A 22,240-nucleotide genomic window follows, 5' to 3' on the forward strand; every position below is an offset into this window, starting at 1 on the left:
AGAGAACGGGGCAGCACATCTATAGCAGTAATGCTCTGTCACCGGCCATCGGAAGATGGTCACCTCAGTGAGTAAAACATCTGCTAATGAATGAAATTGCATTGAAAAGGGTAACAGCCATCAAGAGAACATAACTGATTGTTTCCTCTTCCTTTTTATTTGCAGTGCCTCCTTCATTTGAATTGTTATATTTGAGCATTTTGAAATTGTTATCTTCATGTGTTACATCCCCCTCCCCCCTTATGTAATACCCCACCCGGCGCCTTTAAGGGTATAATAAATGATGAATGATGATGATGACAAGCTAAACAATAAATGAACAATAATGGAAGATGAAGTGGAAACGCAATAGCAGTAAAATCTATAAAACATAAAAAGTAAAAAGCGAGGTGTAGAGGGCCTTCGGCAGAATGGAAAGTTGGGCTAGTTGAAAGCTGTTCACGATAAATAAGAGGGCGCAAATGGAACGTAGATACAGAGAAGAAGACAACAGGGCGAGCGCTGTTTCACGACTGGTTTATTGGGAAAAAAACGAACTCTTAAAAAGTAATAGGTATCTAATCGACAACAAACACGGTCAGTTAATAATTCAAGGAGAAGAGAGCAATTTCAAAATCTTCGCAGATATTCTACTTCTGTCTTAGATAATGAAACCGAAGTGTTGCTTACGCAGTTACCATACGAGACGAGGTTCCATCACCTTCCATCACCTCTCTGGTTCTTTGCTGAGGATGACGAAACAGGACCTGTGTGTATCTTCATAGATAGGGCTGCAATTATTGCACTCTCGCAGGTGTTCACTCACCTCTGAAGAACTGTTATTTTTGTGTTCTTGAAGACGGATAGTCAAACATCGCCCGGTTTGTCCTATGTATGCCAAACCGCAGAGAAAAGGAATTTTGTAAACCACACCAGATTCGCAACGCACAAACCTTGCTCTCTGCTTTACTTTGCAGGAGCGGGAAACATTGGCTACATTTTCTGCCTTTCTTTGCACAGGATGACATAATCTGACCAACTTCAAGGGGGTGGATAGGGCTACATCATACTTTTGCAACATATTTTAACCCATGTGACAGGCGATGGATGTATGGAATGACAGTACGCTTTGTCAAGTTCACTTGAGCGGGTGATACGCAGCCTTTGACACATTTCAATTATTTCATGCATGACTGGGAAATGAAATTATTGGAGTAGCTTGCATTTAACCATCTAGAAACTTGGGTAGTGAGGCTATCACAGAGAACATGTGGGCAAGATTTTGCAAGGCTGAATCTGAGACAAGAAACAACTACAGTAAAAGCTCGTTAATTCGAACTCATGGGGGACTGAAAAATTGTTCGAATTAAGCGGAGTTTGAATTAACGAGCGGGCGGCAACAAAAAAAAAAAAAGATGGCCACTGCATTTGGCTGCTAGGGCCGAAGCCAAAATAGCCATATCTGGGATCGTTATCGAGGAATACGCACTACTACTCTTTGAGGTCGGCGATTGCGGGTATTAAAATCATGCGAGTCCAAACACCAAAGGAAATAAAGATATCCAATCAATTTATGCGCCTGGAACTAATGATAAATGTACCCACGTGAGCGTCAGGCTTAATGATGAAATATGACACTATTTATGCTTCAAAAACATGTTTATTAACAAAAGAATAATGATCGAAGCATATCAACATGAAAAATAATCGGTGATTTGCATTTGTTTGCGCTTTCTTCGCCGCGACTCGAGAAGCATTGTCTGCAACTTGCCCAACATCTCCAGCGCAGCATCCGAATTCTCATCGGTGGAGAAATAGCGCGCAGCCAGATCGAGTCCCGATGCTGCTTCACATGCGCTCGGAGGAGGCAACGGATCGTCCTCTTTGTCGGACTCGTCGTCGCTGTCAGGCGTGCTCGCCGCGCGTGAGCCGTGCTGCTGACTGGACGCAGCCTCGATAATCTCGGCGTCAGTTAAAGGCCCCGTTGTCTCCACGCCGTTGTCTACGTCGACAAAGCTCTCGGAGTCCACACCCTCCGATAAAACAGCGTAGGCAGGGTCCAGCACGATGGAGCCATCATCTTGATCCACTTGAACATCTAAGTTGGCTGTGCAGCAGGCTTCTGTGGTTTCACTGAAGCCACACTTGCGGAAACAGTTGGCGATAGTGTCTGCCTTGACGGCGTTCCACGATGTTGCCAGCATGTGGCAAGCTCCGAGCAGGTTGACATCATACGGCTTCCCGCTTTCCATGCATACAAGAATCCGTTCTAGGAGGTGGCGCCTGTACAGAGTCTTTAGATTTTTAATAATCCCGAGGTCCATAGGCTGCAGCACAGCAGTAGTGTTTTTTGGCAAAAATGCCAGACGGATCGCCTTCAGTCCATTGATGTCACAATGCGCCGAACAGTTGTCGACGAACAAAAGAATATTTCTATTCTGTGCCGCGAACTTTCTGTCTAGTGTGCGCAACCAGTCCGTGAAGATTGCTCGTGTCATCCACGACTTCTTGTTAGAAGTGTACCCAACAGGGAGAGTCTTCACGCCTTTAAAGCAACGAGGCTTCGCTGCTTTGCCAATCACGAGCAAGCGGCACCGTTCCGTGCCCGTCACATTCGCGCACACTAGCACGGTAACTCTTTCCTTGCTGCGCTTTCCGCCCGAGCACGTAACCTTTATAGCTCACAGTCTTGTTTGGGAGCAACTTAAAATAAAGTGCGGTTTTATCAGCATTGAAAACATCGCTGAGCGGGTAATCGGCAAGATATTCCTTCAATTCACCTGAGACCCAATTTTCGCAGGTTTCTTTGTCGACTGCGGCTGCCTCTCCGCAGACGTTCTTAAACGTCAGCCCGTGGCGGGCCTTAAAACGTGATAACCAGCCTTCCGATGCATTGAAGTCGCTGATGCCCATTTGATTGGCGAAGTCCGCTGCCTTCGCAGCAATTATGGGTCCACTTAATGGAATATTCCTGCTGCGAACATCCTTTATCCACGTAATGACAGCAGTCTCCATCTCGGGGTGAGCCGACATCCGTAGTCTTTTCCGCGAGGGCTCAATCTCCTTTTGGTAAGCATCGATGATAGAGTCCTTGTTCTTGATGTAGGTAGACAACGTGCTTTTTTTGATGCCATACTTTTCGGCAATCGCTGTCTTCGTTAAGAGACCACGTTCAACCGCCTGCAATATTTCAACTTTAGTCTTTAAATCCTTTGCCGAGTACTTTCCACGGCTCGCCATGATCGGCACAGTCGGTGAGACGTCAGTGGCGAGATCCCACACAAACGAGCAAGCTCATGCAAAATGCGACAAGAAAAGACTACTCGTGCACTCCACCGATCGCAGCCGCCGCAGTGCAACGAAAATCTGAAACGGCTTGCTCCGGAGCATTGGCGGCGGCGGCGCCCGCACCACCCGCGCGTCAGAGAAACGCGCTTCTTTTCTTTTCTTTCTTTCCTCTTATCTTTGAACTCTCCTCTATCTGCACGCGGCAGCGGCAGGCCCGTGCACTTTCCTTTTCATCCTTCCCTCAGTCGCAACAACAACAACGCCGGAGGCTCCAGCAAGGAAATAGGCGGCTCGCCTCGTGCGTGCAAAAATGCGCGCTGCTTATTTATTCTCATCGCTGTGCATATTAAAAAAAATATTTCAATGCATTGTACTCGTTACGAGGCGACTTCTATTTACGAGAAGCAATGCCGGCTGCCGGCTCCTAGTTTGAATTAACCGACGTGAGTACCGGTACGTTCGAATTATCGGGCGTTCCGGCCCATTGATATACATAGGGCTTTGCAGGGACCCGGGCATCAGTTCGAATTAACCGGCGGTTTGAATTAAGCGATTTCGAATTAACGAGCTTTTACTGTATTCCGTTTTTAACTAGTTTTAAATGTTGTGAGCTATAATTGAGTAGTGTTTTTTTTGTTATCTAGGACAATACTACCAACAGACATGTGTCGGAATGAAGTGCAGCTTCAGGTCAAGAAACTTTAACTTATTTTCTTTAGAAACCTCTAAGGTGAATTTGAGCCCTGAGCCGCACTCTGAAGATTTTCAAGATTTTTACCATGCGATTATTAAACCCCCTTTGTCAATTAAAACCACAAAATCATCAGCATTACGAAAGATACCTTTGTGCAAACCATCCAACCTCTGGCTAAGTACAGGATCCACATTGCTAAAAAAATACTACTCAAAATGGGTGCAACAGGCGACCCGATGCAAATGCCTGACTTCTGTAGATATATCTGGTCTCTCCAACCAACAATTGTGGAACTCAGGTATACAGTCAACAGTTCTAAAAACTCTTCTGAGACACCTAATTCATTTACAAACTTATTTCATCATTATCCTCCGTTATGCATGACTTCACGGAAAACAAAAGTTGGTCATGCGGCAAGGCGTAATACGTCTTCTATGTCTATGCTGAAGGCATACGCTGTGCCAGCATTGTGGTCTTTCAGAAAGGTGACAATAGAATCAGAATTTGGAACACCAAAAGGATCAATGTGGACCGAATTCGATAGGTGCTTTTGTCATGTGGCCGTCTATTTACAAAAGCAACTATCGTCCTGCCGCCAAGCCCCGTGCTGCCGCAAGTAACGGCTCCTTTGACTTACGCCCATGTTGTGGTCAGGCACCTGTCATCCACAACTGGTTCCTACCAGCCAGCTCCTTCCTTCCATTCCATGTCTGCATTCCATGTCCCTGTTCCAAGGGTATGTCAATGCCCTACGAACCCTTGGCGTACCGCGAACAACCGGCCAATCTGCTACTCATGCGGGCTGCTGGGACATGTCGCACGCCTTTGCCGCCAACGCCTTCTACCTTCTCGCCCTGACCTCCAGAACTACTCCTGCGATACCGTGCAGCCCTCGTCGAGAAACCCGCCCGGTTCCGACTTTGTATCTCACGACCTTCACACGTATACCACTCGCCAATTATCTTCCCCTCGTCACCGCTCACCATCCCCGCTTCTCTGGCGTTCTACCGGCGCTGTTGAGGGAAACTAACAGTCGCAGTTCCCGGGGCAAGAACTGCGCTTGGTTCGAACTCTTCAAGTCCTCCGTGTTCTCCCACAATGTAATACAAGTGTTGACGGCGTCGCAATACTCGCTCTTGTCGACATGGGCGCTGCTGTATCCGTCATCAGTGAAGCTCTTTGCCGTCGTCTTCGCAAGGTGACCACTGAGCTTTCCGACTTTTCGCTTCGCACCGCCTCATCACAGTGCATTCATCCCTCAGCGGCGTGCATCGCCCGTGTTCTCATCGAAGATGTCTTATACACCATCGAGTTTATTGTACTGTCTCTCTGCTCACACGACGGCATCCTGGGCTACGATTTCGTTTCCATTCATCGTGCCGTTATTGACTGCACCCGCGCGGAAGTTTCCTTTTTACCTCTTTGTGATACCGTCTTGTGCGACGTCCCTACCCGGCCTGCAAAACTCCTCGTCGCCAATGACACAGACATTCCTCCATTTTCTGCTGCCCTCGTTCCACTCTCCTGTGAAAGTGTTATTAGTTCGACTGTCTTCTTCACACCTTCCGACGCCGCTTCACGCCATCCCTGCCTCCTGCTTCCATTTGCTGTTCTCAAGTTCGAAAATATCCTTAGCGCAATGTGCGTCTCGAATCCATTTTCTTGCCCGTCCGTTCTGCTACGCGGCAAGTGTCTCGGCCATATTGAAGAACTTGATCCCGCTCTTGTACACTTCCTGACATGCCTACTTCATTCGACATTAATTTTGCGATGTGGCGACCACTTCGACACCACATGATTTTTTTCAACAGGCCATTTACGCAGATTCTTCCACCCGCGCAAAGTGATCAACTCGCTGCCCTCCAACAGAGCTGCACTTCTTTCTTTGACCTTCCTAACACTGCTCTGAGTTGCACGTCTATCGTTACGCACACAATCAACACCAGTACAAACGCACCTTTACGCCAACGTCCTTATCATGTATCGGCCTCTGAGGGCCAAGTCATTGCTGATAACGTGGACGATATGCTTCACCGGGGTGTCATACAGCCATCTAATAGTCCATGGGCTTCTCTGGTTGTCCTGGTCATTAAGAAAGATGGTTCCATGCTGTTTGCATCGATTACCATAGGCTAAACAAAGTCACGTCTATCTTCTGCCACGAATCGACGATGCCGTGGTCAGCTTGCAAGGAGCCGAGTATTTTTCCTCTTTGGATTTACGCTCTGGCTACTGGCAAGTGCCGATGGCTGACGATGACCGCTCAAAAACTGCCTTTATAACACCTGACGGCTTATATGAGTTCAACGTTATGCCCTTTGGCCTTTGTGATACCCCGGCTACTTTCGAACGCCTGATGGACACTGTTCTCCACGCACTCAAGTGACAGACCTGTCTTTGTTGTCTTGATGACATTGTAGTTTTTTCTACCGAATTTCTTCTCACCTTCTCCGCCTGAAGCATGTCCTCACGTGTCTCACCGACGCTGGGCTTCAGTTGAATTTGAAAAAGTGCCCCTGTGCCGCTCGAAAACTAACAATTTTAGGCCACGTTGCTTCTAAGGACGGCATTCTCCGCGACCCCACCAAACTTCGTGCAGTTGCCGAGTTTCCTAAGCCAACCTGCCTGAAGCAGCTCCACAGTTTTATCGGCCTCTGTTCCTGCCTTCGACGTTTCATCTTGAATTTCGCCTCCACTATCGCTCCCCTGTTCCAGCTGCTTGCCGGAAGCTCTGACCTTTCTGCCCGGATGCCAGCCTGCAATAACGCATTCGCTACTTTACGTTTCGCCTCCCATTCTCTGCCACTTTGATCCGACTGTGCCTATGGAGATTCGCACCAATGCCAGTGGTATTGGGCTCGGTGCCCTCCTCACTGAACATAAGCCTGGTTTCAGTGAGTATGTGGTGGCATAGCCCAGCTAAACCTTGACGAACGTAGAGTGTAATTATTCTGTAACAGAAAGAGAATGTTTGGCTATTATTTGGGCGATCGGAAAATTTCGTCCCTATGTATATGGCTGACCATTTTATGTAGTGACCGATCACCACGCTTTGTGCTGGCTGGCTTCTCTGAAAGACCCATCCGGCTGCCTTGCTCGCTGGGCTCTCTGTCTCCAGGAGAATGACATTCATGTCATTTATCGATCAGGCCTGAAGTATACGGACACCGACGCTCTTTCTCGCTCGCCATTGCGTAGCGCTTCCTCGTCTGACCACATCTGCCGTTACGATTTGCCGCCGCTTGCCACTGTCGACATGGCCACCGAACAGCGGAATGACCCATGGATCAGTGCACTTTTGGACTTTCTTTCAAGTCCTATTCCCAGTCATTCATCCAAGGCGCTCGTCCGGCAAGCTCACCTCTTCTCCATTCGTGATGGTCTTTGCTTGATGAACAGAAGTGGGTTCTAGTCATCCCGCGTCATCTCCGCGCCGACATTTGTACTGCGTTTCATAGTGACCCACAGTGTACCCACGGTAGCGTATTGAAAACCTACACGTGCCTCCATCTACGATTTTACTAGCGTGGAATGTACCGCTTTGTTTGGCATTTCATGCGCGCTTGCCAATGTTGTCAACGCTGAAAAACTCCTCAGGAGCCCCCTGCTTTGTTGCAGCCGTTACCCTGTCCTGCCCGCCCATTTGACCGCGGTGGCATAGACCTCTATGTCTATCTTACTCCCGCTGGCAACCGCAGGATTATCATGGCAGTAGCTCATCTTACTCGCTACACTGAAGCATCACCATTACCCTCCACCTCTGCTCGAGGCATCGCTTCATTTTTTCTCAAGAACCTGATTTTTCGCTAGGAGACCCCCAAAGAACTACTCAGCGACCGCGGATGCGTTTTCTTGTCCGATGCTCTTGAGGCCTTGCTGAAAGAATGTCGCAACATTCACCGCACCGCTACTTCTTACCACCCTCAGATGAATGGCATGACTGAACACTTCAACCATACTCTGAGTGACATGCTAGCCATGTACATGATCGACGCTCATTCCAACTGGGATTGGGTGCTTCCCTTTGTAACCTACACCTGTAACACAGCAACACAGACCACCACTGGACTCTCACTCTTCTTCTTTACACCCACGAGCCAAATTGCACATTGGACACGCTGCTTCCCTTCTGCCCTGATGTTTCCCAATCCATGCCACTCTCGGATGCCGCCCAGCACGCAGTACAATGTCGTCAACTCGCCCGTTCGCTTACAACGGAACACCAGCAGCACGAAAAACGCCACCGTGACGCCGGTGAGGCTTCTTCATATTCCCTGACTCCTTGGTGTGGCTCTGGGTCCCTGCCACAACACCTGGCCTTTCAAAGAAGCTACTTGCTCGGTATCACAGTCCATACCGGGTCCTTCAAGAAACATCTCCTGTAAACTACGTAGCTGAGCCTCTTACGCCCTCTTCGGACTTGCCCCACCGTGGCCGCGAAACAGTCCACGTGAACAGACTCAAGCCCTACTACGATCTGTCTGTGCTTTCGGCCTCGTAAGTCGCCAGGATGGCTCTTTCTCTACCCGGGGGGAAACTGTAGTGTGTCAATCTTCGTTGTTATAGCCACTGGCATGCATCCCAAATTCGGTCGCTGTCTTCATTGTTCGCCACGCCTGACACTCTGCTGCGAGTTCTTCTTGAGCAGCTGGATCTATCTGGTTCGCCTGAATAAACACACCTCTACACATGATGTTACGAGGTGTAAAAGGCCTACAGGTGAAAAAACATTAAAACAGGTACTAAAAGGTGTTAATACAGCAAAGAGACAAGTGATAAACAATAAAACGCTAAGAAAGAATTAGAGAACCTTCACAACGCATGCCCGGAAGCGTTTAAGAATTTCAATTCTTTCTCCAATAAACAGAATGATGGTGTGCTAACACAGTGGTCCTTGGCACGGCGGATTTTAATGGCTCGCTTTTTACTTTTCATGTAAAACCAAACCAACTAGCCTGCCAACTCGCTCTTATACTCATAAAGAAAATCATAGGGTCACTGACCAAGTCAAAGTTTAATAAAAACGAAATGACATTTCGGAAGCCCTACGGCTTCCTTGTTCACAATCATATCTAATTGTCAACCAGGGGATAGAGAAACATTCGCAGTATAACCAACCCTTATCTTTAGCATTCACAGATTATGAAGAAGCATTTTGACTTCGGGGAAACCTCGGCAGTCGTGCACACGTGAAATCAGGGTTTAAGTAAGCCTTACATGAAAGTACTGGAAGACATCTTTAGTGGCTGCACAGCAACCATAGTTATGCATAAATTGAGTTATAAAATTGCCATAAAGAATTCACTGCTTTGCTTCGAATAAATAATCAGAGATCTGGGACGGAAGCAGTTATGGATAAGGGCTGATGAAGAACATCTCATTGCCTTGCTAAATAACTCAGGGGATGAATTGCAAAGAAAGATTGATGACCTAGACAGGAAAAGTAAAAAAGTAGGCTTAAATGTAGGTATGCAGGAGGCTAAGATAAGGTTCAACAACCTCGGTAAAGGACAGCAGTCTACAATAGGTAAGGAGGCACTGGAAGTGGCAGGCAAATCTGTTTACTTAGGACACGTAGTAGCCATTGATCCGAAACACGAGAGGGAAATAAACGGGGGGGGAATAATGGGGTTCTATTTCATCAAAAAACTATTTCCAGCCATTGCCCTCTCTGATATTGGCCAGCCAAAATTTGAATATGTTCATATGAGGTTGCATTGAAGTCGTCATGCAACATCACAAGAAAATAAAGAAGATGTGTCAAAATTATGTTTAGACATGTTATGTTACGTTCTGTTAGAGTTGTGTTTAGAAAAAAAGACTGACAAAGGATTTTTAGAACTTGCGTCAGCCTTACTTTGCTGGTGTTGTTTTTTGGCTAAAATGCACAAAACAGATTTGCCATTTAGGACTGTTGTAACTGAGAAGGGATCGTGGCAACATAATGTCAGCCGGTTTCTTCTCAGTAAGCTTAAACATCTTTCTATCAATGATCCTTTCTGGGTGAAAAAGTCAGCAGATGCTGCCGAGTTTCTGCAAAGCAGCGATCAGATAGGCTCTGCCTTTTCCTTGGACATTCAAGATTTATTTTATTCAATACCACATGCTGAGTTGTTGGCTTCAGTTAGAGATTGTATGGAATGCTCGGGGGTGGTGGCATTCCAGAACAAAGCTGGCATTTCAACTGGCAGTTTTTTAAATCTTCGAGTATTACCTACATATTACTTTTATCCTTCATGACAACCAGTTCTATCTCCAGTGCAAAGGAATTTGCATTGGTTCATGTGCTGAACCGATTTTATGCTATATATTTTTATCTTTTATTGACCGCTCATTAGAATCAACCTTTCGTGACAGTCCGGTTTTTAAAGTCTTTAGATATGTTGATGATTTTTTAATCCTTTTATAGTGTGGGACCTTTACATCCCTTGACCTGGCTGTTTTACAGATTTTAACTGCTTTTAATCAATAAGGAAAAGGATTGGTTTTTACACATGAACTTCCTGATGGTTCCTGGACGTAAAGCTCTTGTTCTGTGACAGACACGTTTGCAGTATGCACTCCCCCCGTGCCAACAAAGAGTTGTTAAGATATGATTCATCACACTGCAAGGTTGTGGAAAGGGCTATTGCTTCCCACTGTCTGGATTCCGCACTTCAAAATTCGTGGCCTCATAGAATGCAGGATAGCCTCAACAATCAGGTTTCCCGTCTTCCCTGGACCAGTTATAACAGCAGTTTCGGAAACCCTCCTGCAAAAACAAAAAGGCACCCAAAAAAGAGAACCTGATCTGGTGCCTTCAAAGCCAGTCCCATATGTGCACCAGGTGTCGCACAGTCTCAAGAAAGTGGCTGGTAGGCACCATGTACCGTTGGTGTTTTCAGCCCCCAACAAGCTGTCAAAGCTTTGCGGTCGCATCTCTGGCATTTGCAAGGGGTGCTGTAAAAAGAGGCATGACATCTCCCACGTCAACTGCGCCACAGGAGTTGTATATAGCATACCCCTTTCATGTGTGGGTTTTCATATGTAGGCCAAACTGGCCACTGCATTAATGACCGGCTACGGGAACCCTAGAACCCTAGCTAGTGAAGCTAGTTTAGCAGTGCTGTTAGAGGAACTAGGGGGTATGAAATGGGATGTCATAGGGCTTAGCGAGGTTAGAAGGCCAAATGAGGCATATACTGTACCGAAGGATGGTCATGTACTGGGTTATCGAGGCTTACCGGAGAGGCGAGAACTAGGAGTAGGTTTCCTTGTAAATAAGTATATAGCGGGTAATATAGATGAATTCTATAGTGTTAATGAGAGGGTGGCAGGCCTCGTTATTAGGCTTAATAAGTGGTATAAACTGAAGGTTGTACAGGCCTATGTACCTACATGTAGTCATGATGACCAGGCAGTTGAAAGCTTCTACGAAGATGTAGAATCGGCAATGCGAAAAGTAAAGACGCAGTATACTGTACTAATGGGCGACTTCAATGCCAAGGTAGCGAAAAAACAAGCAGGAGACGAGGCGATAGGTGACTATGGCATTGGTTCTAGGAACAGCAGGGGGAAGTTATTAGTTGAGTTTGCAGAGTGCAATAACTTAAGAATCATGAACACCTTCTTTAGCGAATGGAAGAACCGGAAGTGGACATGGAAGAGCCCTAACGGGGAGATTAAAAATGAAATTGACTTCATAATGTGTTCTAACCCCACCGTTGTGCAGGACGTAGAGATAATTGGGAAGGTACGATGCAGTGACCACAGGATGGTAAGGTCTCGAATTAGTCTTAAGTCTGAAAAGGGAACGAAACAGATCAGTAAGAAAAAAGTTCATCAATGAATTCGCAAATGAGGGGGAAAGTAGAAGAGTTCAAGATCTTACTGCAGAGTAGATATTTAGCTCTAACCAAGGATGATGACATTACCCTAGAAGCAATGAACAATAATTTCAGATATCATTACTGAGCGCACTGTAGAAGTAGTCGGTAGGATAGTTAGAGAGGATACCAGTAAGCTGTTTAAGGAGACGCAAGATTTGATTAAGAAACGCCAAAGTATGAAAGTTTCCAATCCACCAGACCAGATAGAATTTGCAGAGATATCAAAGCTAATCAATAAGTGCAAAGTGGCCGATATAAAGAAGTATAACATGGAGAAAATTGAGCATGCTGTAAAGAACGGGGGAAGCCTTAAAGTGATGAAGAAGAAATTGTGCATAGGCAAAAATCAGATGTATGCGCTAAAGGACAAGGTGGGCAATGTCATCACGAATATAGACAAGATACTCAAAGTAGTCGAGGAGTTCTATACTGATCTCTACAGCAGCCAAAGTAGTCAGGACCGTAATGAGATTGGTGGTAGGGAAATGCAGTCAGAAGTTCCGCCAGTGACGAAGGACGAAGTTAAGAAAGCATTAGAAACTATGAAAAGGGGGAAAGCAGCTGGAGGGGATCAGGTAACTATAGATTTGTTGAAGGACTGGGGGGATATCGTGCTGGAAAAGATGGCCACCCTACACGCAATGTCTGGTGTCATCGACGATACCGGAACAATGGAAGAACGCAAACATCTTAATTCATAAGAAAGGGGACGCTAAGGACTTGAAAAATTACAGACCAATCAGCTTACTGTCTGTTACGTACAAGGTATTTACCAAAGTAATCGCTAATAGAATCAGGGCAACATTAGACTGCAACCAAGCAAAAGATCAAGCAGGTTTTCGGAAAGTATACTCTACTATCGATCATATCCATATCATCAACCAGGCGATAGAAATATGCTCGAAATATAACCAGCTCTTATACAAAGCATTAATTGATGACGAAAAAGCATTTGACTTAGTAGAAACCTCGGCGGTCATACAGGCATTGCGAAATCAGGGTGTAGACGAGCCATACATGAAAGTGCTGGAAGATATATATAGAGGGTGCACAGCAACCATAGTTCTGCATAAAGAAAGTAACAAAATTCCTATGAAGTGAGGTGTTAGGCGAGGAGACACGATCTCCCCAGTACTATTCACAGCTTGCTTAGAAGAAGTATTCAGAGACTTGGAATGGGAGCAGTTAGGGATAAGAGTAGATGGAGAATACCTCTGTAATCTGCGATTTGGTGATGACATTGCCTTGCTAAGTAACTCGGGGGATGAATTGCAAAGTATGATTGATGACCTAGACAGAAAAAGCAAAAAGTAGGCTTGAAAATCAATACGCACAAGACTAAGGTAATGTTCAATAGCCTAGGGAAGGAACAGCATTAGTAAAACTTGTCGGGCTAGTTGGTTCATAGTTCGATGCAATAAAAAGCTGCGCTAATAAGATGCAGACGAAGGAAAGGCAGGACGCACACAAACGCAGACTGACAACTTTATTTCGTGAAGAAAACCAAGGCATATATACGCGATCACTGCTACTATCTAATCACAAAAAGAAAGAAAAAGAAACTGGCACACGAAGAAGTAGTGTGCACTAAATAAACACGAAATAGCAAATTCTGCTGCAAAGATGATAAACTTAACTGGGGCAGCCCGCTAAGTAATTTAAAACCAAAAAGTCATCCATTCTAACGGATGATCAGAAACAGCCATCAAATGGTAATGCATGAATACAAATCAGTGAAGCAAGACAAGACCCATAGTAAAACAGAACACCATCTTCAGGCTGCGACAACGAAAAATGGTGTAAAAAACCAGGTCACACAAGCAGCATATACAAGCCTCGTCAGAAACAATAATTACAGTGAAAAAAGGCACCAAGTCAGACTAAAACCAATTGTCCAACAATAATAACAGCCACAACAACAAAAAAAACCCCAACAACAAAAAACAACCAAAAAGAGAGAAAAAACGCGAAGCTATGACGTTGGACCGTATTTGAAAGTAAAGACCAAAAGAAAATAACAAAATAACGCAGACACATGAAAGAAGGCCAAAGCAGAGCCTATACATGACCTTCCAAAAACTTTCTTTACCCGACAAAGAAACAGAGGGCTTGCTTACGCAAAAGCTTGTAGTGCCGATGTAGAAGGTTTCAATTACTAGGCACTCCTATTTGTCTTTCAACCTTGTGTTTATTATTTATGACGAGGCTTGTATAAGCTGCTTGTGTGACCTGGTTTCTTACACTGTTTTTTGTTGTTGCAGCCTGAAGATGGTGTTGTGTTTTACTATGGGCCTTTTCTTGCTTCACTGATTTGTATTTGTGCATTACCATTTGATGGTTGTTTCTGATCATCCGTTAGAATGGATAACATTTTGGTTTTGGTTTACTTAGTGGGCCGGCCCTAGTTAAGTTTATCATCTTTGCAGCTGAATTTGCTATTTCATGTTGATTTAGTGTACGCCACTTCTTTGCATGCTGGTTTCTTTTTCTTTTTTTTTTGTGATTAGATAGTAGCAAAGATCACGTATATATGCCTTGGTTTTCTTCACGAAATAAAGTTGTCAGTCTGCGTTTGTATGCGTCCTGCCTTTCCTTCGTGCGTGTCTTATTAGCGCAGCTTTTTATTGCATCGAAGGAACAGCGTTTTACGTTATGTAGCGAAGCACTGGAAGTAGTAGGCGAATAGTATATCTATTTAGGACAGGTAGTAACCGCAGATCCGGACCATGAAAGGGAAATAACGAGGAGAATGAGACAGGGATGGAGTGCATTTGGCAAGCACTCCCAAATTATGACTAACAGCTTACCGGTATTGCTCAAGAGGAAAGTGTATACGACTGTTGCATCTTACCTGTTCTTACCTATGGGGCTGAAACATGGAAGCTAGGAAAGAGGGTTCTACCTAAGTTGAGGACAACGTAGAGAGCTATGGAAAGAAAAATGGTAGGGATAATGTTAAAGGCCCACTGTCCAAGGAATGACCTTTTAAGCAAAGGAGCCTAGTGCTTAGATCAGGTACCGAAGATAGTCTGTGCAAAATGCTACAGTGATACGTGCGCCGCAAAGCAGCAAAAATACAAATCAAAGCTCTCTCATCCTCCCCGTCAGGAAATCAGCTTCCTCGTTCTCTACGAGCCGCAAGGATGACGTCGTAGTGGCAAATGACATCCATTGGTCTGTCTCGTTGACTGATGGGTAAAGGATGGGCGTACACCACTAATTGTGTCCACCGCTTGCTGCGCGCTTTTCCCTCGCCCTGGTCAAACTGAATGCAGCGGGGCGCACTCCCGTGCCCGTTTTTTTTTTTCACGCATGCAGAGACCACGCCCTACCTCCCGCCAAACTTGGAGAAGGAAGGAGAATTTGGCTTGCGGAAGCTAGACGACTGGGTAGGAGAGTGAAAAACCTTTGCGAGGGAACGGGAGGAGAGAAACAGGACAGAATTGGGTGATTGCGGTGGCTGTAACTGCATTATTAATTACTCTTTTCAAAAACATTTTGCGGCCTTGTGTTCTGGGGGCGAAGTCTCATAGTCACCGGGGAAGAAAATATTTTCGACAGAAGGGTGGACAGTGGGCCTTTAAGAGATAGGAAACGTGCAGAGTGGGTCAGAGAAATAACTCAAGTCACTGACATTCTAATGGAAATCAAGAAGAAATGGGCATGGGCAGGATATGTAGCGCCAAAAAAGGATAACCGATGATCGCTTAGGGCAACAAACTGGATTCCAAGGGAGGGAAAGCGTAGCAGGGGTAAGAAGTTTGCAGGGTTCAGGTGGATGCAGCCAGCACAGGACCGAGTTAATTGGAGGAATATTGGAGAGGCCTTCGCCCTGCAGTGGGTATAGTCAGGCTGAGGATGATGATGATGATGACAGGAGCATGCTAAACATATTGAGAATAACGATATAACTTCCAACTTTGTGCGGCATGTTTCTTCCTGCATTAGCTCGTGTAGGGAATGATTTGAGAATACCAAGATTCTAGGCAGGAGCGCTAATGTAAAAGCTCTGCTTGTGCTAGAGGCCTTCCATGTTAGCAAAATATCTGATCGCTGTGCGAGTGATGCGTCTTTGCAGATTTATGATGCTGAATGTGCTTTTCTTGATTCTTTTTTGCCATAATCGATTTGCAGTTGCGTGATGTGTGTGCCTGTACTCTCTGCGCATGCTCCTATTATCATTTATATTCCTCATGTTCACACCCCAAAATCGTCGTGTGTGTTTTTTTTTTCCTTTTGTCCCCGTCCAAGTATTAGCGATAATTTCTTTTGAACCCCTTAAATGTTTCGGATGAGCAGAGCTCGTCCTGTCTGAATAGTTTCTCCTCTTGCATAGAGGAGAAACTTTAGGGTTGCTAGAGGGCATAGAGTTGCTTACACTCTTAACTAGAGGAAAAGCTGAGGGCGCTGCACTTCAGCCACCATGGGTGCGCTAAGAAGCATGGGCTGTTGTCTTCCTTGGTGCGGGGCAGTTAGTTTTTCCTGGGTGCACGGAGTGGCATTACTATGATTTCTCTTTTTCATTATCATCATCATCATCTTAAGGTGAGTAAATAGACCGCAAAAGCCATAGTAGCAAAGGCGCACAATAAATTCTTTTTGTTTCCCGAAATGCCACTAAAAACTTCCTTAAATAATTGCGTGACCATAAATATTTTTAAAACGTTTTTTTCCTTTTAAAGTGTGCCTGTTAAGTGCGAAATATTGGTATCTGTGCTGCTCAAAGCTAAGCCAATAGGAGAAAGAGCCATTGCTTATATTGGATAAATTCACACTGACATGGGGGGGGGGGGCTGTTTCTCTCTCTTATTGTAATTTATAGTCACAAAAGTGAACGTTAGGACATTGTTTACGGTATAACAATGTTTATATTTGCATTAGTTTTGGCTAAAAGTTGTAGTTCTGCACTCGGTAGGTATCCGGCCTGTGATGCTTTGGGCGCCCATGGGGGCTGAACTGGTCGTCGGGAAACTCCATGTAAACTCCCATAGATGGCGACACAGCTTTCCCTCTAGGTAAGAGTAAGAAACTTTATGCTTGAGTGTCCAGGACGAGAAGCTCTCGTCTCTGGCTTAGTTGTGGTTTCAGTCACCAGATGGAAGCACTTACTTGATGATTTAGTTTTCTTCTACGGCATGAGTGCGGTTTTTGTGGGAAAACATGGCATCCGGTGGCAGCGGCGCATGCACTACTGGTCTGTCAGCGCAAAAAAAAAAGCTTTTCGTCTTCGTCATCTTCTTCCAATGAAGATGATTCCGATACGGATGTTTATCTTGTGTCCGGGAGTGATGAAGACAGCGCTGAAATTCATCTGATGACGATGGCAGTTTGTCTGATGACGATGAGGACAGCTTTCAAGCGAACATTGCGAGTGCTTGTCAGTGGATGAAGCTTGACATCAACAATCCTCCAGCGAGGCCTCCTCGGTTTGCATTACTGGCCGTTCCAGGCAAGTGTTTTAATCTAACACCGTCAAATAACTTTCTTGAGTACATACAGCAGTTTCTCGACGATGACCTTATTTCACTGGTGGTCGATGAAACCAATCGCAACGCGGCTGAAAAGCTGTCGTGCCTGTGAACACTCCCGGCTCAAAAAATTGATACCAGTGACAAAGGAAGAGACGTGGGTGTTCCTTGCAGTCTTGCTATTGCAAGGAATTTTTCGCAAGCCCCGAGTTGCGTGGTACTGGCCCAAGAAGAAGTTGTTGTTCACGCCAATTTTCACGGAAGTGATGAGCTGTAACCGGATCCTTCTAATAATGCGAATGCTGCACTTTGTGGAGAATGTGAGCGTCACCGATCTTAGTGGCCACCCACAGCCAATGGTGTGCAAGATATGGCCCTTTTTGGATCGACTATTGAAGAATTACCGCTCGGCATACATTAGGAAAGTCTCATGCTCTACAAAGGCAGGCTTGGATGGGTGCAGTACATCCCGCTGAAAAGAGCAAGATTTGGGTTGAAATTTTTCATGCTTTGCGAGGCATCATCGGGATATGTGTGGGATGTCCTTATCCATACTGGAAAGGGCACAAATCTGGGCTCCCCAGCAAATCTTGAACCCCATTCGCCAATGGGCACCAAAGTAGTGATGAAGCTCCTCGAGCCCTTGCTAGGCAAGGGTTACTGCCTGACAATCATCATCATCATCAGCTTGACTATGCCCACTGCAGGGCGAAGGCCTCTCCCATTTTACTCCGATTAACCCGGTTCTGTGCTAGCTGCATCCACTTGACCCCTGCAAACTTCTCAACCTCATCCGCCCACCTAACTTTCTGCCGCCCCCTGCTACGCTTTCCTTCCCTTGGAATCCAGTTTGTTACCCTAAGCGACTATCGGTTATCCTCTCTTCATACTACATGTCCTGCCCATGCCCATTTCTTCTTTTTAATTTCTACTAGAATGTCGGTAACTTGAGTTATTTCTCTGACCCACTCTGCACGCTTTCTATCTCTTAATGTTACCCCTACCATTTTTTGTTCCATAGCCCTCTGCGTTGTCTTCAACTTAAGAAGAACACTCTTGGTTAGCCTCCACGTTAGCCTGACCATCGACAACTTCTAAACATTTCCAGAGCTCATCGACCTTCTTATCCAGAACTGCATGGATGTCTACGGCACAGTGAGACCGAAGAGAAAAGTCATGCCTCCTGAATTTCAAACAAGTTCAAGAAAGGAGAGGCCTACCAGCATGGTAAATGTGTTGCTCTCTAATGGCGAGACAAAAAAGTAGTGTCTGTCATGAGTACAGTGCACACTGCAAGCATGGAGGTATGCTTGCAGGGAGAAATGTCACGAAAGGGAGAAAGTCACAAAAGGGAGAAATGTGACGAAGCCAAGCATCATACGTGACTATAATCACACGATGGGTGGAGTGGACAAGTCAGATCTGATGCTGGCGAACTACACAGTCTCCAGAAAATGGCAGAAAATATACTACAAGAAGATTTTTCACCATCTGATTGATGAAGCTACTTTCAACTCGTTTGAGCTGTACCAAAAAGACGGAGGAAAGATGAGCCACCTCGACTACCGCCTCGCCCTTATTGAGGTGATCCTGAATAGGTACCTTGATCCTTCGGGAAAGATAAAGCGCGGCCGGTCGTCTGATGTCCTTGATCCTGTACGTCTCAGGGAGAGGTACTTTCCTGCCTATATCCCTCCAAACCAAACAAAAGCGGCGCCAACGAGGAAATGTTTCATTTATTGTCGCAAGCGTGGAGAAAATGGGAAAAAGATGAGAAAAGAACCCGGCTTTGGTGTGGGCGCTGCTCTGTGTCATTCCCTGTTTTGAAATTTATCACACAGTTCCGAAGCTTCCCAAGTGAAATACCCAAGTGTCGGTTAGCCCGCACAAGTGAAAATGATTAGACATTTGTGGCTGTTTTCTTTAAGTGTTTTTTTATTGTTTATTACCGGCAAGCAGCTGGTTTTGTATGCAATGCTGGCAAGTAAACTTTGTTTTGATAATCTGATTCAGCATGTGGTCCAACTATTCGGTCAAGATTGGGAAGTTGCTTTGTATTACAATATCATTTCAAATCAGCAATAAAAAAAATAAGCGGTCTTAGTTAGAAAAATATTAAAAAAAATAAAACACTGAAGGGGTTAAATGCGTATGCGCTTGAGGGTAATAAAATGAAATGAAAAATATGGAGAACCAACTAGCCCGACAACACGCACTCCTGGACTTGCTTCCCAAGGACACCAGGGAAAAAAAAGAGCTTTTTACCTGCAGCACGGCAGTACTCTTGGAGTCGTGGGGTTCAGAGGAAGCAGAATTTGTTGTGTCGCAGAGGCTACTACGCCATTAGCAGCATAGTTAAAACAATACCTTTTTGGGTCATCTCTAGACGCGGGCTTGACTTTCCTTAATGGTTGGTGTTTCTCGGGAATGCCTACCACAGGCATGCGATGCTGACATGCAACTCTTCGCCTTCGGTGATTTATGGCCTGACTTCACACACAATGCTTTTGTCTGGCAACATTGAACTCATAGGCCTATTGCAGTTTGCAAGATTATTCACAGACTAGGGAACCGCAAACAACATAGACCAAAACCAGTTGCACTCGGCTACAACTACAAAATAGCTTAATTAGGCATGGCAACACACCAGGACGTGGAACATTAACCCATTCCTCTATATTGCGCAGATCATCGTCAGTGTACTGCCTTCAACCAACACCCTCAGCAATGAAGGACTCGTGAAGATAAACATGAACCACCAGCTTCCACGTGCGGGATCTGCTATCGTTGTCAACACGAGATTGCACGTTCCAGTGGCCAACAGCCACAAGCGTGCTCAGTGGAACACATGACCTGCTGCGTCACCATACCTGGATATTGTCATGTAGTGGTGACAAGGCCATACACACCAAAAGAAGACACAGGCGTGATGGTACTGAAATTAACTCTTTATTGGGCTGACTTGCACCCGCAAAAGAACTAAGCAACTCAGCTGCGGCGATAGCAACAAACGTGCTCGTTGATCGTCAAACTAAGAATGCCTGTCACACACATCAACGCTCAATTTAAAGGCTGCTCCGAACCATCTAGGTAACGTCAAAAACTGTTACTAGCACAACCTGGAACATTGTAGAAACATACGCGAGTGGCCGGAATCTTCGAGACAGATCTCGGTGCATCTTGCGCGACAAAGGAACTGATAAAGGTGCGTCTCGCGACATCGAGCATTAACAAACAAAGAACACAAAACCGACACGTGCACCAAAATCAGAGTGACAAAGCCGTATGCCGGTGGCTGCTAAAAAACAACAAACAGTTTTGAAGGTTTCATGGCATTCAGTTCAGTTCAGTCGTTCAGTCATGTCCGACTCTTCGTGACCCTATGGACCATATCGCGCCACGCCTTCTGGTCTCTCACTACCTTCCTAAAATCACATAACTTCATCTGCAGCACCTCGAGGATGCCATCTAACCATCGAGTTCGCTGCCTACCCCGTCTCCGGTGACCCTCAACCTTTTCCGACATCAAATCTTCCTCCAGCGACTCCTCTCTTCTCATCAGCTTTAACTTTAGAATTTCATTTCCTTTCATTTTACAGTCCAGCCCACTTATAACGAACTTGATCGTCACGCGGCATTTGTTCGTTGTATCCAAAGTTCGTAGTAAGTGGACCACCTATAATACGGGCAAAAAGAGCAAGCGAGACGAAAGTTAACTTTATTTTTGAAAAAAGTCCGTTGTGCATGTCTGCTTCTTCAAAGCTGATCGCATCACTGCCGTTTCTAATTTTTCCAGCGCTGTAATATGTTCATCGCCAAGGCCTCTGCTGCACACGAGTTCCTTAAGCGACACGATGTAACCGATCGCGGTTGAAGCGTTCACAGCAACCGGCGGTAGAGCAGCATCCTCGTCATCGTCCTCGTCGGTCTCTGAGCAGTCAGGAAGGGCTCGCACTTCACGCACAATACCTTCGTCAGTGCATGGCTTTGCAATGTCGGCGTCGTCATCAGCAGAAACGAAATTGTCCCAGGCAACATCAGGTCCGGCCAGCTGTGTGTCAACGACGCGTTGCCACAAGTCCTCGTGCGACCGGCCTTCCGGTGGGTGATCTATGGCGTCCTCGGTGCCTGGGCCCATAAAATCCGCCTTGCGGAAGCAGTTTGCTATGCACTCCACAGCGAGTTCCATCCACGCCGTTTTCAACATCTCCACGGCAGCAAGCAAGCTGATGCGAACTGGCATGGCAGCATCAATCGCGATCAACAAGCGTTGGATGACGCGCCGCCAGTAGCACACCTTGAACGCATGAATGATGCCCATATCCAGCGGCTGAATTTTGCTGGTTGCATTGGGAAGGAAGAAGAGCACTGTCACTGCACTTTATTTTTGAACACATGCGGTGGCACATGGTGCGCCGCACAGTTATCCAGCACGAGCAGGACCTTCCTGTTTTTTCGTGCCATGTCGCGGTCGAACTCGACAAGCCACTCGGCAAATAAGTCACGACTCATCCAGGCTTTTGTATTGTTCCTGTAGCGTACGGGCACGTAGCTTCTAAAGCATCGTGGCTTACGTGATTTGCCAATGACAAAAGGCAGCCGCCGGTCGCTGCCGTCCATATTGACACACAGAAAAACGGTTATGCGCAACTTGCTGTTCTTCCCTCCTGCGCACTTGTCGCCTTTCAAGGCATGCATTTTAGATGGCAACATCTGATAAAACAATGCAGTCTTGTCGACATTGTAAATGTGATTGTTGAGAGGTTGTCGAAAAGCCACGCATCAACGTCCTCGTTTTTCACTGATGCGGCCTCGTCGACGACCGCCTTGAAAACAATTCCGTGGCGAGCCTTAAACCGGTGGAGCCATACATAGCCTGTGCTGTAATCGGGAAAGTCCACAAGGAAGGCGAAGTCTTTAGCCTCGGAGAGCATCAGCGGTCC

General features: G+C 45.9%; 1 protein-coding gene across 8 annotated transcripts in view; it reads left to right on the forward strand.

Moving 5' to 3' along the window:
• Positions 1-22,240, forward strand: part of LOC146172000 (RING finger protein 141-like) — a 156,302-nt gene that overhangs the window by 91,743 nt on the left and 42,319 nt on the right. The gene's annotated exons all lie outside the window — the stretch shown is intronic.

Source organism: Amblyomma maculatum, unplaced genomic scaffold (genome assembly GCF_055883805.1).
Source record: "Amblyomma maculatum isolate TAMU_Amacu unplaced genomic scaffold, ASM5588380v1 scaffold_15, whole genome shotgun sequence".
Classification (NCBI taxonomy): domain Eukaryota; kingdom Metazoa; phylum Arthropoda; class Arachnida; order Ixodida; family Ixodidae; genus Amblyomma; species Amblyomma maculatum.